A 15692-nucleotide genomic window follows, 5' to 3' on the forward strand; every position below is an offset into this window, starting at 1 on the left:
ATCGCTTGGAGCCAGGTCTGCACTGTATGGCGGGTGTTCCAGCAATTCGAATCAGAACACCTTCATTGTTTTGGCTGTCTATTTAGCAAAACGTGGCTGAACGTTGTCTTGCTGCAGGATAACACCTTTTTGCAATTTCCCATGACGTTTGGATCCGATCGCAGGTTTCAGTTTAGTTGGCAACACAGCACAATAGTTCTCACTGTTCACAGTTTTTCTCACCCCCGTATTCACAAACCAAACTTAACTTATCGCGATAAGCCAACTTATGATAGGACGAGAAAGTATAAGTATAAGGAAAGAACAAGGTACAATTCGAAAACGCACCTTAACGTGCCATAAGTGTGCCTTATGAAAGGCACCCTTCACTCGTTAAATGTTTTACCTGGGAGCGAGGCTAGAGAATTTTTCGCTACGAAATATTTACTTTGACGATGTTTGAACTGTTTTTATAACAAGAAAGCAATAATGGCATACACACAAGCATGTGTACATAAATAATGTATAAATGTTTCATGAAACATGATGAAATGCTCACCGTTTTTGGTGAGTCCGCCATTTACGTCTGCCCACGTTGGTCGAACTCACTCCACGCAGCGCACGTTCTTGTACCGTCTTCTCGAGATTGGTTTTGTCCGCATTGTTTTCGTATTTCCTTCGTTTGTCTTGTTTTGCCTTGTTTTTACTTCCTACTCTTTTTTTTGCTTATTTATAATTAGCTGTGTATTATTTTACTTATTTTTCATCAGTTTAGTTGTTTAAATAGTTGTAGTGCTATGTTTCTTTTTTTTTTTTTTTTTTTGCTAAGCCGCGTTCAGACTGGAGCGACGCACAATTAACTTCACGGACGAGGAGCATACTATGCTAATGGATCTGATGGAGAGGCACCGCGATGTGCTTGAATGTAAAAGGACTGATGCGGTGTCCATCCACGCGAAGAAGAAGACGTGGGAGAAGTTGGCCAACAAATTCAACAGTCGCCACAACGTGCGGCCACGAATGTTGAAGCAGTTAAAAAAATGCTGGGACAATCTAAAAGAAAAGTTGCGCAGTGCCAAAGCCGAAGACACGCGTGAGATCTTCAAAACAGCTGAGCATTCTATTATTCCTCATGTGCCGAAATTGCTGCAGCTTGCTTCTCGCTTAAGAATATATATATTTGATGAAAGCACGCGAAGCCATCGCTACAGCTGATTTCGAACGCACTCTGCAACAGCTTGTGCGCATGCATACGGAACAGTGGCAAGGACATAATAAATTCATCGCCAAAAATAATGTTGCAGTGAACTTGGTTGATCGTAACATGCAGGCAAACAAAGGACGTGCCTACGCATGTTTGTTTTCCGCGGCACACTTGCACGACCAGCAAATTTGCTCATGTTTTGTTGTCTTGAAGGCATCGTTTGCTACCTCAAAGGACGTCTTGCTATGAAAGCAACACTACCTTATTTGTTTGCAAAGCATGCAAATCCAGTCCTTAGTCGAACGGCGTCAACTAGCTTTGTGTGTAGGCTTGTCGTGTGCTGTAATGAAATACCACGGGCAAGAAAAACTTGGGCACAGTTGCAGTTCATTAGCATATGCCCGGTGCTATGTGCGTGTGAGCACGGCGACCTGTGTCTGTATTTCCTTTGTGCTCAGCTAGCAGGGCTCCAAAATGACTTAAGGCAGCTACATCATGATGTGTGCATATGTTTCTGCCAGTATTTTCGAAGCAGTGGAACTGAAGAGGTATGATTGAATTTTTAGTGATCGTCAAATTTTGCCAATGCTGATATTTGCTTTTCAAGGGTGGTGGCACCCCGGCGGAAAGCCACACGAGTGATGGCTCAGGGTCGGTGGCAACCCACATGTCCACACGCCTTGCCAACCCGTTTGACAGCGACTGCGCTGGGCCTGGCACAGAGCCGACGCCAGCTGTAGCAGCCCTGCTGGCTTTGTCACAGCCAGGACGAAGCACTGGTGCAGATGGTGAGTATGAGTTAATGTGCAATATTATATCTGGACTAATTATTTAGGAAACTAGATTTGCTAATACAGAAAGGCACCAAAAGAGGCATTGCAGGTGGCTAATGAACAACTCATTCTGTATTACGCATTTGACACAGCAGTATTGCAAGAAACTAAGCTACTTTTTAACGTCAGAGTGCTGACATTACTTTTGCGCATCATGGTGATGAGGTTGGAGCAGCGCAGGAAGGGCTTTATTTTTGTTTTGGTATAATGGACGCTATAACGAGGAATGATGCAGTCATTGGTTCTGTCTCGAAGGCTTCCAAGATTGGTTTCTGCAGTTGCGTTTGTGCATTATTTCATTGTTTTCATGTCAGTGTTGCAAACGGAAAGCGCTTATTTTTTACAGTGGAGTGGTTACATCGCCAAACTTGTATGTGTGCAATGTACAGTACATATGGGTCGATATGTTCTTGCACTGTCTGCATCCAGAAGAAATGTCATAGTGTTATCTGCACTGAACGTACGAGAGGGACCATGCCTTGTGGAAATAACTGCAAATTGACCATGCAACTTAATCTGTTTTGTGTCGTGTACTGGATACATGATTAGCTGTGTATGTTCATGGGTGCATATATGTGTGTTTTATTTGCTGCCACATGTGTGTGGAATAGCAGGTAGACTTGCTATCAGGCAAACCTCTCCAGCGTTTTCAAAGCGCCTCTTTTTCTCATGCAAAAGTGCCCATAATTTCCTGTTTATTATGTACCGTCAACAAACAATATACACAAAAAGCCTACCTGTGATGCAAATAAGTGCCAGCATTGAGTGTCAGCATAGACACCATTGGTTTAGTCATTTTCACGGCCCATGAAACAGAGAATGAGTCCTAATATGAGGATGAGCGGCTTGTATGAAAAAGTTTGAATGCAACCGCCTAGTTATCACTGTCACCGTTTCATTCAACCTGCTTCAGCTGGATGCACCAGCAGGAACATGTCGTATTGTGTGCTCACGGGCTTACATTGTTTCAAGTTCTTTAGTATGTCCTAATAGTAAGCACAGTGCAGTATATTGTGCAGCAACTTCGGTGTATTATGTAGCAAGGCAAAAATGTGTGTAAAGCTCACAGTGCATTCGTAAAAGCGGATTGTAAAAGGTACAAACACTGTGGAAACGACACTAATGTCAACTCTGATTGCAACAACTTTGCAGATGTCGACATGCAGTATGATGAATCCTGGCAGTGGGATATGAAAACCAGGACAAAGCATCGGCTTTGCAGTATCCAGCGTCACCAAATGCTGAACCTGCTCAGCTAGTACCAGCATCAGCATCACCCCTAGCTCCAGCCCCACCAGCTGCAGTCCTGCCAGCTGCTGTGCCACCAGTGCCAACAGCCCGCTGTGAAAGGCAAGCAGGTTATCCTGCCCAAGGGATGATGCTGTGAGAAGTGAACTTGGCGCTCGGCTTGCTTCTATTACGAAAGATGCTCAAAGAAAAAGGAAAGAGCACTTGCTTAAGATGAAGCCGACTCCCGAGGACCATGCACTTCGCATGGAACTCACTCGTGTGGATAATAAGGATAGACTACAGAAAAGGCAGGCAGAGCATGCACAAGTAATGGAAAACCTGAAAGCAAGAAAGGCCCTTATTGACCTAAAAATGAAGGTTTTCCAAAAACAAAACGAATGAGGCAGAAAAGGTTTTCATATATGATCATACAGGTATGTCTTGTAATATATGTTTCGTGTATATCAAAGTGCATGGGCGTTGTGCAATTCCGCCACTTTCAGAATGGATCAGCTAATGTGTAACCTCGAGCTCAGCAGCCCACCATATAGCCACTGAACTAGTGCAAACATTGTAGCTGAAAATTAAATTAAATTATGGAGCTTTACGTGCCAAAACCACAATCTGATTACGAGGCCTGCCGTAGTGGGCAACTCCGGGAATATGGACCACCTGGGGTTCTTTAACGTGCGCCTAAGTACATGGGTGTTTTCAGATTTCGTACATTGTAGCTTTGTACTTTCTCTCTCTCTCTCTTGTGATCCTCACACTGTATTTGCAGCGCCAGCAAATGAATTGGTTGAAAAATGGCAGTTGTAGACGTCGGTGCCTTTCACAGCCATTCAGAAACGGTAAGCTTCATGTGAAGCTCATGGTCATCATGGGTAAACTTCACGGATTTTACGTCCTCTAATTGCTCATTGCGCCATCCTCTCTGCGCGCAGGCAGACAAGGGTAGACAGCTGGCTAGACACCTTGAAAAGCACGTGTGGATGTTTTGACGAGTCTGTTCCACATGCCTTGCCTTGTCAGACTTCTCAAAAAGTTAACACATTAACACAAGATCAATTAGAAGAATGAGAATGGACAGAAGTGGCCCATGCTGTTAAAGTTTGTTAGTATTTAACAACGTAATGCCAAAAACTTCTGCTGAAGCAAATCTGTCATTGTCTAAAATGACTGTTTTGTCCAGGATAATGATGAGAAAAGTCAAACAATATCTAGAGATATAGATGATGATCAATATAGATGATCCTGAGGCTATTGTAAATCTTGCAAACGAACTAAATAGACTGACACGGCGATTTGACCACTGAGAATTAAACGAGTTAATTTCTCGGTCAATAATTGTGGAACTACGGTTTAAGTAACAAGGCTTTGGGGATGACACAAAGTTTAGGTCAACTAAGAATGCACTTGATTTGAGGGTGAAAGCGACTATCCAAAGTACTGAACCTGGACCAAGCAATGAGCCCGAGACGTCGGCTCAGATCTCAGTATGGGATCAGTTTGACGCCAGTTTGAAGTTCCCTGCAAGGAAAACAAGACCCTACAGCTCAGGCCATGGTTGACATAGATAAGTGCCTAAAGAAGCCATACTTGATTTGTATTAATGATCCACTGAAGTGGTGGGAAAATAGGAAATTCACCTACCCAAACTTGTATGCAGCGGCTTTAAGGAGGCTTTGCATTCCCACAACAAGTGCACCCTATGAGAATATTTTCTAAGGCTGGCCAAATTTGTGTCGAAAAGAGGAGCTATCTCACTTGTGATAAAGTCAGCAAGACATTGTTTATTAACCATAACCTACATTTGATGCAGAATTTCTTTACTGCAGATAAGTTATGTGGATCTTACTATACTTTATGGAAGTGCATTTTTGCATGGTACTCCAAGAAGTTATTTCACCATTTTGTGTGGCATTGCAGTTCACTCATATTATAGTGAGCCCGTGTATATGAATGAGTGAATAAAGTTGAAAGAAAATTTACAATATTCTTGTTCTTATTTTGACCAAAGTTGATTTTAAAATACCACAAAAACAAAAGCTTCTGCAATGACAATCAAGTTATTTCCTGAAAAAAAAAAAAAAATACTTCACATTCTACCACATATAAGAGTTATTCCTAATATCAGAAAAGAAAGGCTCCTTACAATTAACAATTCAGGCTTTTATGTGTAGAGACGGAGCCGAGACGGACGGATGCCGACGGCTAAGTTCTATTTCTATTTTTATTTCTAATTGCAGCGGCGGGAAATCTGAATGGAGATAGGGCCAGCATAGAAACGTAGGTTGCAGAGAATTGGAGCACTGCGAAGCCAGGAGAACACTTAGCCAAAGTAGGGCGATAAAGTAGGTCGTGACCAACACATAACAGTTAGGACTAAAGGTTTAATAGTTAGGGCTAAAAATGTGTGTTTTTTTTTGTCCTTTTTTTCTTTTTTCCCTTGGTTATTGGTTTGCTTATTTACTAGCTCTCTTTATTCTTCTAGAGATTCCCAGTGGTCTTTATTATAGTTAATTTTTTTCCTCGCTTTTACACTATTAAATAACAGTAGGACATGAGAGTTCATGGGACGACCGGCTAGAAAAGCCAAGGAGGAAGGTGGGGACCTCGTCCAGTGTGAGAGGTGTGAACGATGGTGTTATTTGGATGAAACGACATTCAAAACCGTGGCGGAGGCGGAAGGGAACGGCTTCGTGTGCAGGCTGTGTAAGGTAATTGAGAATTTGGAGAAGCAGCTAAAGAGTGAAATGGCGAGGACAAAGGAGGAACTTGAGAAAGAAAAAACGAAACGCGCAGAGTTTGAGGAAAGGGTCGCGAGGGAGTGCGCCTCAAGAATGGAGGCTGTAGAACGGAAATGGAGTGAGGAGCGAGAGAAAGGGCAGCAATTGGAAAAACAATTCAAAGAGATGAGAGAGAGAGAAGCTGAGAGGGAGGCACAGCAGGAACTGAAGGAAAAGGAAGCAGGAGGGTCACCCAGTGGAGCAGAATTGGGGGCGGTCATGTTAACGTGGGGACCGCGGGAGACACAGGTACAGAGGGATGAGACGACAGGAGGCAGGGAAGACCCAGCCGACAGAGACAGGAGGGAGGCAAGATTTGCTTGAAGACAGAAAGGTCTGGGTCGTTGGAAGCTCCAACGTATCGCGAACGCAAACAGCACTCCTCAGAACAGTGCTGTATGACAGACGAGTGAAGGTCGAATGCATGCCGGGGGCTCGATTCGAAGCTGTGGCGGAGAGAGCCAAAAGCAAACTGAATGAAAACAGAGAGGGAAGAAACCTGGTAATTTTGCACGCTGGGGTGAATGACATCCTGCAGAATAGGGGGCGAATGCTGGGCAGACAGATTCAAGAGGGAGTGGCGAAATTAAGGGCGACCTTTGAGGCGGTGCACATTGCCCTGTGTACTGTCCCAGAGGTCAGGGGACAGGGCCCTTTCATTGAAGAACAGGTAGTGGCGGCAAATGTAGTGATTAGGGAGTTGGGGCGAGCCCTCAGGTGTGATGTGGTGGAGGTGAACAGAATGATTGGGAGGAAAAACTTCCCCCCTTTTGGCCCGGATGGCATTCACTACACTACACCAGCGGGATGGCAGGTAGGAACGAGGGTGGGTCATAGGGCTCAGGCTTTTTTGCAGGCACGCAGGGCGACCATGCAAGCCAAAACGTAAAAGATGAAGGACAGGGGAGGGGGGGCAGGACAGGAGCACGGAGGAGGAAGAGGAAGAAGAAGGCAGTAAATGTGGGGTTCATCAACATGCAAGGGGGAAGAAATCACATTAAGTGGGACGAAATAGAAGAACAGCTACAAACGGAAAATTTCCAGGTATATGGAGTAGCCGAAACCCATTTAAGAGATGAGGAAGAGCCACCATTCATTGCGGGATACACCTGGGTTGGGTGCAACAGAAAAAGGAAAGAACGCAGAGGAGGAGGCCTTGGGGCGCTAGTGAAGGGACAGGACTGGGAAAGGGTAAGGGAGAGCTGCAGTGAGCACATGTGGCTCAAGGGCACCGTAGGGAATGTTGAGACAATCCTGGGAGTTGTGTATCTGAAAACGGGGAATGAGTCGAAAGAGGAGAATGCAAAACATTTCAAATGTATGGCCAAGGACATCAGGGAGTTAGCTATGAAACGGGAGATAATTATCCTAGGGGTCATGAATGCACATTTGGAATATTTTGACGGGGCGACAGATGCAATAGGGCAGATGTTAGTAGATTTTTGTGAGGCTCATGATTTTGTGATAGTTAATACTGAAATTAAATGCGACAGGAAAATAACATGGGAAAGAAATAACACCCACTCGACAATCGACTACTGCCTAATGTCCCGCAGGCTGTATGAACGGTTGGGATGGATGGAAATTGATGAGGAAGGTACGAAAAGCCTGGGGAGTGATCACAAACGAATCAAAATCAGTTTTGGAAGGACAGTACCACTGGTAGAAACTAAAGAAAGGAAAGGTATGAGCAAATTGAATGACAGGCAGCTACAAGAAGTGGCGAAAAACATTGAAAGCATGGTATCCAAGCAACCGCAAAGGGCATGGACATACGACGAGTTAATAGGTATTTTTAAACGAGAGCTAGAGAAGGGACAGATTAGGAAACTAGGAAGTAAGCAGGGAAAATATATACCGAAAAGCTGGTGAGACCGAGAAGTTGAGGAGGCCATAGAGCAACGCAATGATGCGTGCAGAAAACACAGAGCAGCGAAGAAAAGGGGAGCCACACCAGAAGAGGTGGAGACAAAATGGGAGGATTACCTTGCAATGAAAAGAGAAGCATTGGCATTAATTCAAGCCAAGATAGCAAAAGTTGGGGTACAGTGGATGTTAGAGATACGAAAAAAAGACAGAAATGCCTCTAAGAAATTTTGGGAACATATAAGGCAACAGAGTAAGAAGACAGGGGTGGTTCAGCACTCACTGACCACACCAGAAGGAACAAAGGTAGAGGGAGAGGAAGCTCAGGAATATATTAGGTTAACAATAGAGGCAGTATTTGCAGAGCCAGTGGGTAGCGAAATGGAGAACAATGACAACAGCAGGACAGAATTAGAGGAGGAGTACAGAAGGATGACAAGTAAGGAATGGGACAGAATTGAACACAAGGTCCCCGTGGGAACAGCGACAGGACCTGATGGCATACCTATGAAATTGATAAGCATATTAGGCCAGAAAAGTAAGTTAAAATTACGACAACTTATTGAACAAATAGTAGTAGGGGGAGATGTTCCACAGGACTGGAAATCAAGCAGAATGATATTAGTTTACAAAGGTAAGGGAAGCAAGGACAACATTAAATCCTACAGGACAATAACTATCACATCAGTCATATACAGAGTAGCAATGCAGATGGTGAAAAAGAGAATGGAGGAATGGGCAGAACGTGAAGAGATCTTGGGAGAACTGCAGAATGGATTTAGAAGGAACAGAAGGCTAGATGATAATTTATTTGTTATAACACAGTGCATAGAGATAGCGACAGCCAGGCAGAAACCGCTATGGATAGCATCCTTAGACATTAGAGGAGCCTATGATAATGTAAACCGAGAAAAGTTATGGAGCCAGTTGAGGGAATATGGTCTAGATAGAAAGATGATTGAGTTCCTACAACAAGTATATACAGATAATGAGGTAGAGATAACATGGGAGGGGGAAACTACAAAGCCAGCTAAAATTAGAAGAGGTCTCAGGCAGGGCTGTCCATTGTCGCCTCTGCTTTTTATGATTTACATAAGCCAAATGGAAAAGAGACTAGAACAGAGCACAATAGGAACTGACATAAGCTATATGCTGGAAGGGCAGAAAGCAGCTCAAGTACTAGCCGGACTGATGTATGCAGATGATATTGTGCTGCTTGCTGACACCCGAGTAGGGCTACAGGAACTAATGAGCATATGGGAGAGGAGGGAGAAAAATTGCGACTGCAATTCAGTAGAGAGAAGTCTGGGATAATAGTATACAATGAAGAAAGGGGGAACCATTGGAAATACAAAGCACTAAGATTGATCATGTCGAAAAATACAAGTATTTGGGCATATGGCTAAACGAGGGCAAAAAGTACCTGGAAGAACAGGAAAAAAATTATGATTGAAAAAGTGAAAAGGAACTCAGCTGTAATGAAACACAAGGCACTTTGGAACTATAATAGGTACGAGGTGGTTAGGGGCGTATGGAAAGGGGTTATGGTACCTGGCCTCACATTCGGAAATTCAGTACTGTGCATGAAATCGGAAGTTCAGGCATGCATGGAAACGAGACAGAGAAGTGTAGGCAGGTTGGCCTTAGGAGCACACGGAAACACCCCTAATGAGGGAGTGCAGGGGGACATGGGATGGATGTCATTCGAAGGTAGAGAGGCAATAAGTAAACTAAAATTTGAGCAGAGACTCCCAGCACTGGAGGAAAAAAGGTGGGCAGGAAAAGTGTACAAATATCTGTACATGAAAAGTCTGAACACAAAGTGGACACTCAGAACGAGGAAGCTGAGGAATAGATACCTACAGCCGAGGGAGGGGGTCCAACGTGGTTCTAGAGTGGGAAAGGAGGTGAAGGAGACTGAAAGAAAAATGTGGGAAGAAAGAATGCTCGGAAAGCCAGCGCTATCAATGTATAGGTCACAAAAACAGGAGATTAAGAGAGAGCTCTTGTTTGATAACTCGCGGGGCAGCTCACTATTATTCGAAGCTAGGACGGGGGTTTTGAGAACGAAAACATACAGGGCTAAATTGGAAGACGTGGACCTTCGGTGCACAGCTTGCGGAGCCGAAATGGAGACCACTGAGCATATAGTGCTGAGATGCACAGACCTTCGCCCGACCCTGGCAGAGGGAACAGTGGCAGATATGGAAGGGGCATTAGGTTTTCCTGGGGAACGAGGGCAAATAGACGAGAAAAGAGTGGCAGTAACGAAGGGGAGGCTAGAGGATTGGTGGAGGAAGTCAAGGGATAGATGATACCATAAATCGGGGAGATAATGTTTCCTCTACTGTTTTAGATAGTTATTTTGGGGGGAGGAGGGGAGTGAAAACTAGGTTAAGGAAAATAGGAGAGGGAGCAAAAGGCTAGGTGGCGCCAGCCGCCGCCCGTTACAAAGGATATAGCTGTCATCCATCCATCCATCCATCCATTTAAGTAATTGATAAATGTTCTCCAAACATAGTGAAGATACCTATAGCACGGTTATTCTACTAATGCACAAATCTTCTTTTTCTTTTTTAAAACCAAATAGCTAGACTGCATAACACAGGTTACAGATTTAAGTGAACCAGTGAGCCGTTCAAATCAACCAGTTCATTTGAGTAAGCTGAGCCGTACCGAACTGCTCACTGAAGTGAGCCGTTTTGCCCATCTCTACTCGAAGCTTGACTGTCCCACATCTCTTGCCATCTCTTCGTTGCATACTTTAGTTCATGATGCCACCGCTATTCTTATTTCCGTTGCACTGTGGAATATACAGAATATATAGACATTTGATTCAGTAGAGATACCAGCAGTCACAGAGGCCTTACGTAATCAAGGAGTATAGAACGCCTACATAAATACCTTGGAAAATATCTACAGGGGCTCTACAGCTACCTTAATTCTACACAAGAAAAATAGAAAGATACCTATAAAGAAAGGGGTCAGACACGGAGACACAATCTCTCCAATGCTAGTCACTGCATGCTTGGAAGAAGTAGTCAAGCTATTAAACTGGGAAGGCTTAGGAGAAGGGATCAACAGCGAATATCACAGCAACCTTCGGTTTGCAGATGACATTCTGTTCAGCAACACTGGGGACGAGTTACAACAAATGATTGATGACCTTAACAGAGAGAGTGTAAGAGTGGGGTTGAGGATTTATATGCAGAAAACAAAAATGATCAATAGCCTGTCAAGGGAACAAGAGTTCAGGATCGCCAGTAAGCCTCTAGAGTCTGTGAAGGGGTATGTTTACCTGGGTCAATTACACACAGGGGACCTTGACCATGAGAAAGAAATTTACAGAAGAATGATGATGACAAGATGTATTTATTAAGGGATGGCTCGAAGGCCTATGCAGAAGAATAAAAATTGGTTGTAGTGCATATGGCAGACATTGTTAGCTCCTGACTGGAAACTTACCATTATCCTTGGAAAGATAGACGTACAATCAGTGCATTCTGCCGGTGCTAACATACGGGGCTGAAACTTGGAGACTGACAAAGAAGCTCGAGAACAAGTTAAGGATTGCACAAAGAACAATGGAAGGAAGAATGTTAGGCGGAAGGTTAAGACACAAGAAGACAGCGGTGTGGATCAGAGAGCAAATGGGGATACCCGATATTCTAATCGTCATTAAGAGAGAAAAATATAGCTGGGCAGGTCATGTAGTGCGTAGGTTAGATAAGTGGTGGACCGTTAGGGTTACAGAGTGGGTACCAAGAGAAGGGAAGAGCAGTTGAGGACGGCAGATGACTAGGTGGGGTGATGAAATTAAGAAATTTGCAGGCGCTAGTTGGAATTGGTTGGCGCAGGGCAGGGGTAATTGGAGATTGCAGGGAGATGCCTTCATCCTGCAGTGGACATAAAATAGACTGATGATAATGATGACAGGTTCCCTCCTGTAAGTTTATGTAAATGTTCTGATCTAGTGCGACTTCAGCAGCAGTCCGAGTAAACGGCGAGCTTAACAGATAGCATGGTAACCTTCGATTCTAGCGTTAATTTCCGTTCTCGTATCCACACAGAAAATAGAAAACGTGCAGGAAGGGGTGCAGGCAGCAGAAGGAAAGGCATTACTGTAACCTTTTGGTTGCACATGTCATGGCGCTTCCAATATGAGGAGGCTACTCGCCACGCGCGTTCCCTTTCATGAACATAACGACTGTACTACTTCATAAAACTATACCGAGGGTCACTTGCTTTCATACAATTACGTATGTCATGCAACAGACGAGAACGCAGTACAAGCGCCGACTTTGTACTACCCAGCTAGCGCTTGTCCGAGGCAATGGCTTGTCCTTTGTTCATATACATGCTCTATAAAATAACCAAATTATGCCAAGTGCGTCATTGAAAGATGGGAACCAAAAAAGAAAGCAATCTTGCTGCAAAATCCCCGTGAAAGCAAAGCAGCGGTAAGTGTCACATCTGCTAAATATGGTTCAATGACCACGTTTCTCTTTCTTACCTTTCCTTTGGACCCGCACTTACCAGCCGTCGACGATAAAACAAGTAGGATGCGCCTGCTGTTTTCCTTCATTCATGGCATTGTCGTGCTACCTCCCGGCTCCAAGCAGGTGTGAAATTCCAATGAGAAAGAATTCCAGTTTTAGGAAAGGCAGGCTTCGGGCAGGGAATGACGGCCGGCGACCCGTCGCATGTAATTCGGTCGCGCAGACAAGCGTTCGCAATAACTCACACCACACACGATGAAGTATTAGATAGTAAACCTGCGAAAGGTTGTGTTTTAGGAGCACATTTCTACTTCATTGCAGCTCCTTGAAGCTAGTAATAACTCGAACGAGATTGCAAACCCCGCCAGCAAGCCGCTAACCATGCCGCAAACCATGAACCATGGTTGCTGCAAACAGAGCAACAATACGACCAATACAGCTTACTATAGCAAATAAGCTATCAACGCTACAACGCTGACAAAGCCAGCATATATTTGAACTCCATATCGAAGGCTTTTTCGGCAAAGGTTACTGCAAAGTCAGAAAAAGAAAGAAATATTGCGACATTTTTTTTTTTTTTTGGCACAGAAAGCTCATGCTTTTGAAGACAACACGAGACGAATCAAGCCATTTGTCAATTTGGCGCGGTATTTGTTTCGTAAATTTATTAGCTTATGGTTTATTCATTCATGCATGCACGGTATACACGTGTGTAAGGGTCACACCCCTGAATTCGGGTCTAAAGATGTTAAACATCATCATCATCAGCCTGTTTTATGTTCACTGCAGCAGGACGAAGGCCTCTCACTGTGATCTCCAATTACCCATGTCCTGCGCCAACCGATTCCAACTAGCGCCCGCGAATTTCCTAATTTCATCGCTCCACCTAGTCTTGTGCCGTGCTCGACTGCGTTTACCTTCTCTTGGTACCCATTCTGAAACCCTAATTGTCGAACGGTTATCTAACCGGCGCATTACATGACCTGCCCAGCTCCTTTTTTTTTTTTTGATGATCCAAACCGCTCTGTTTCTGTCTCTTAACGTTATGCCTAGCAATCTTCGTTCCATCGCCCTTTGCGCGGTCCTTAACTTGTTCTCTAGTTTCTTTATCAATCTCCAAGTCTCTGCCTCATATGTCAGCACCGGTAAAATGCAAGTTTCCAGTTGGGAGCTAACAATGTATGACATGTGCACTACAACCCATTTTTATTCTTCTGTAAATTTCCTTCTCATGGTCAGGGTCCCCTGTGAGTAATTGACCCAGGTAAACATACCCCTTCACAGACTCTAGAGGCTTACTGGCGATCCTGAACTCTTGTTCCCTTGACAGGCTATTGATCATTTTTGTTTTCTGCATATTAATCCTCAACCCCACTCTTACACTCTCTTTGTTAAGGTCATCAATCACTTGTTGTAACTCGTCCCCAGTGTTGCTGAACAGGACAATGTCATCTGCAAACCGAAGGTTGCTGAGATATTCGCCGTTGATCCCTTCTCCTAAGCCTTCCCAGTTTAATAGCTTGGCTATACTTCTTCAAGCATGCAGTGAATAGCATTGGAGAGATTGCGTCTCCTTGGCTGACCTCTTTCTTTATAGGTATCTTTCTATTTTTCTTGTGTAGAATTAAGGTAGCTGTAGAGCTTCTGTAGATGTTTTCCAAAGTATTTATGTAAGCGCTCTGTACTCCTTGATTACACAATGCCTCTATGACTGCTGGTATCTCTACTGAATCAAATGCCTTTTTGTAATCTATGAAAGCCATATAGAGAGGCTTATTGTACTCTGCGGATTTTTCGATAACCTGATTAATGACATGGATGTGATCCATTGTAGAGTATCCCTTCCTGAAGCCAGCCTGCCTTTTCCCCACTGTTGCATTGAAGTCGCCCATTACTGTAGTACACTGAGTTTGCACTATTCTCATCGCTAATTCAACATCTTCATAAAATTGATCTACTTCCTCATCACCGTGACTGGATGTTGGAGCGTAGGCTTGTAAGCTACCTTTAATCTATACCTCTTATTAAGCTTGATTACAACTACAGCTACTTCTCATTAATGCTGTAGAATTCGTCAATGTTGCCCACTATGTCCTTATGGATTAGGAATTCTACCCCGTATTGCTTCTTATCTAGAAGACCTCTATAGCAGAGTACGTGTCCTCGCCAGTTCTAATCTCACTAAGGCCGATGATATCCCAAACGATGTCTGATAATTCCTCAAACAGTCCTGCTAAGCTAGCCTCACTCGAGAGGGTTCGGGTGTTAAATGTTGCAAGGATCAGTTTCCATTGGCAGCCTGTCCAGATCCAGAGATTATTAGAACCCTCTGCTGCGTTACTGGTCTGGGCGCCGCCTCGGCCAAGTGGTCCGCAGCTGCTTGGGACTGAGGGCCATGGGTTTATTGAAGGAATCATTCGGGAGGTAGAGGCGGAATACTGCATCATGCAGGGAGGCCAATTCCTGTTCTGGTGAGGGATTGTGTTTGTTGAAGCTTAGTGGGCCTTCCTAATTTGGCTGTACCTGGATTAGTATAGCCCCACTCGCTCTCAGCATCTTTGTCAGTGTCGGGTGTCACTCCAAACCTTCAATTAAATACAGGTATTTCAGAAATTATCCTTACATGGGCACGCCTTCCCTTCTCGACAGCTGCAATCTCCCAGCCATAGAATCCTTATACAACGAACTTTATAAGTATGAAGTACTAATATACCGGGTGTTTTAGTATAATATTTAATGAGGTAATCATTATTTACTTATTTGTGTATTTATTAAATACCTTCAGGGCCCGAGGATGCTACAGAAGGGAGTGGAAGCCATAAAAAACAAGTCTATGAAACACAGAGATGCGGCAGTACAGAAAGCAGAAACAACAGTTCACTATGTGACTATGTTACAGCAAAATACAGATTACTGAAAATAAATAAGATCCTCAATAGCAGATTGAGCAGAATAGCAAAAGTGTATGAAACACAGAGGAATACGGAGAAAAACCACTCACTGGCAATCCACACAGAGGAATACGGAGAAATACCACTCACTGAAGTAGTAGTGGGCAGCGTAGGTCACGTTGCGTCAACACACTGGTTAACTCACTGGCCGACCGGCACAGAGGAATTCGGAGCGATACCACTCCCTGGTGTAGAGGGAAAAAAACGTAGGACAAACGAGAGTGAGATTTGCACTGGTGCGTAATCCCGTCACACACACCCAACGGACAAGTCTTTTCATGTTGAGGAGCGTGACGATCAGGCACGTCTCAGGCGCTTGGCATCCGTTCCATTCATCACCG

General features: G+C 44.1%; 1 long non-coding RNA gene across 2 annotated transcripts in view; it reads right to left on the reverse strand.

The window, feature by feature from the left end:
* Positions 1-12942, reverse strand: part of LOC129384949 (uncharacterized) — a 111514-nt gene extending 98572 nt beyond the window's left edge. The window contains exon 1 of one of the 2 annotated variants that reach the window (XR_011893979.1): positions 12438-12942. This is a non-coding gene — a long non-coding RNA (uncharacterized lncRNA). Of the gene's footprint in view, positions 1-12414 lie in introns of both variants that reach the window. The other variant, XR_008612500.2, reaches the window with a different exon arrangement.
* Between the last annotated feature and the right edge of the window lie 2750 nt (positions 12943-15692).

This window comes from Dermacentor andersoni, chromosome 4, assembly GCF_023375885.2.
Source record: "Dermacentor andersoni chromosome 4, qqDerAnde1_hic_scaffold, whole genome shotgun sequence".
NCBI lineage: Eukaryota > Metazoa > Arthropoda > Arachnida > Ixodida > Ixodidae > Dermacentor > Dermacentor andersoni.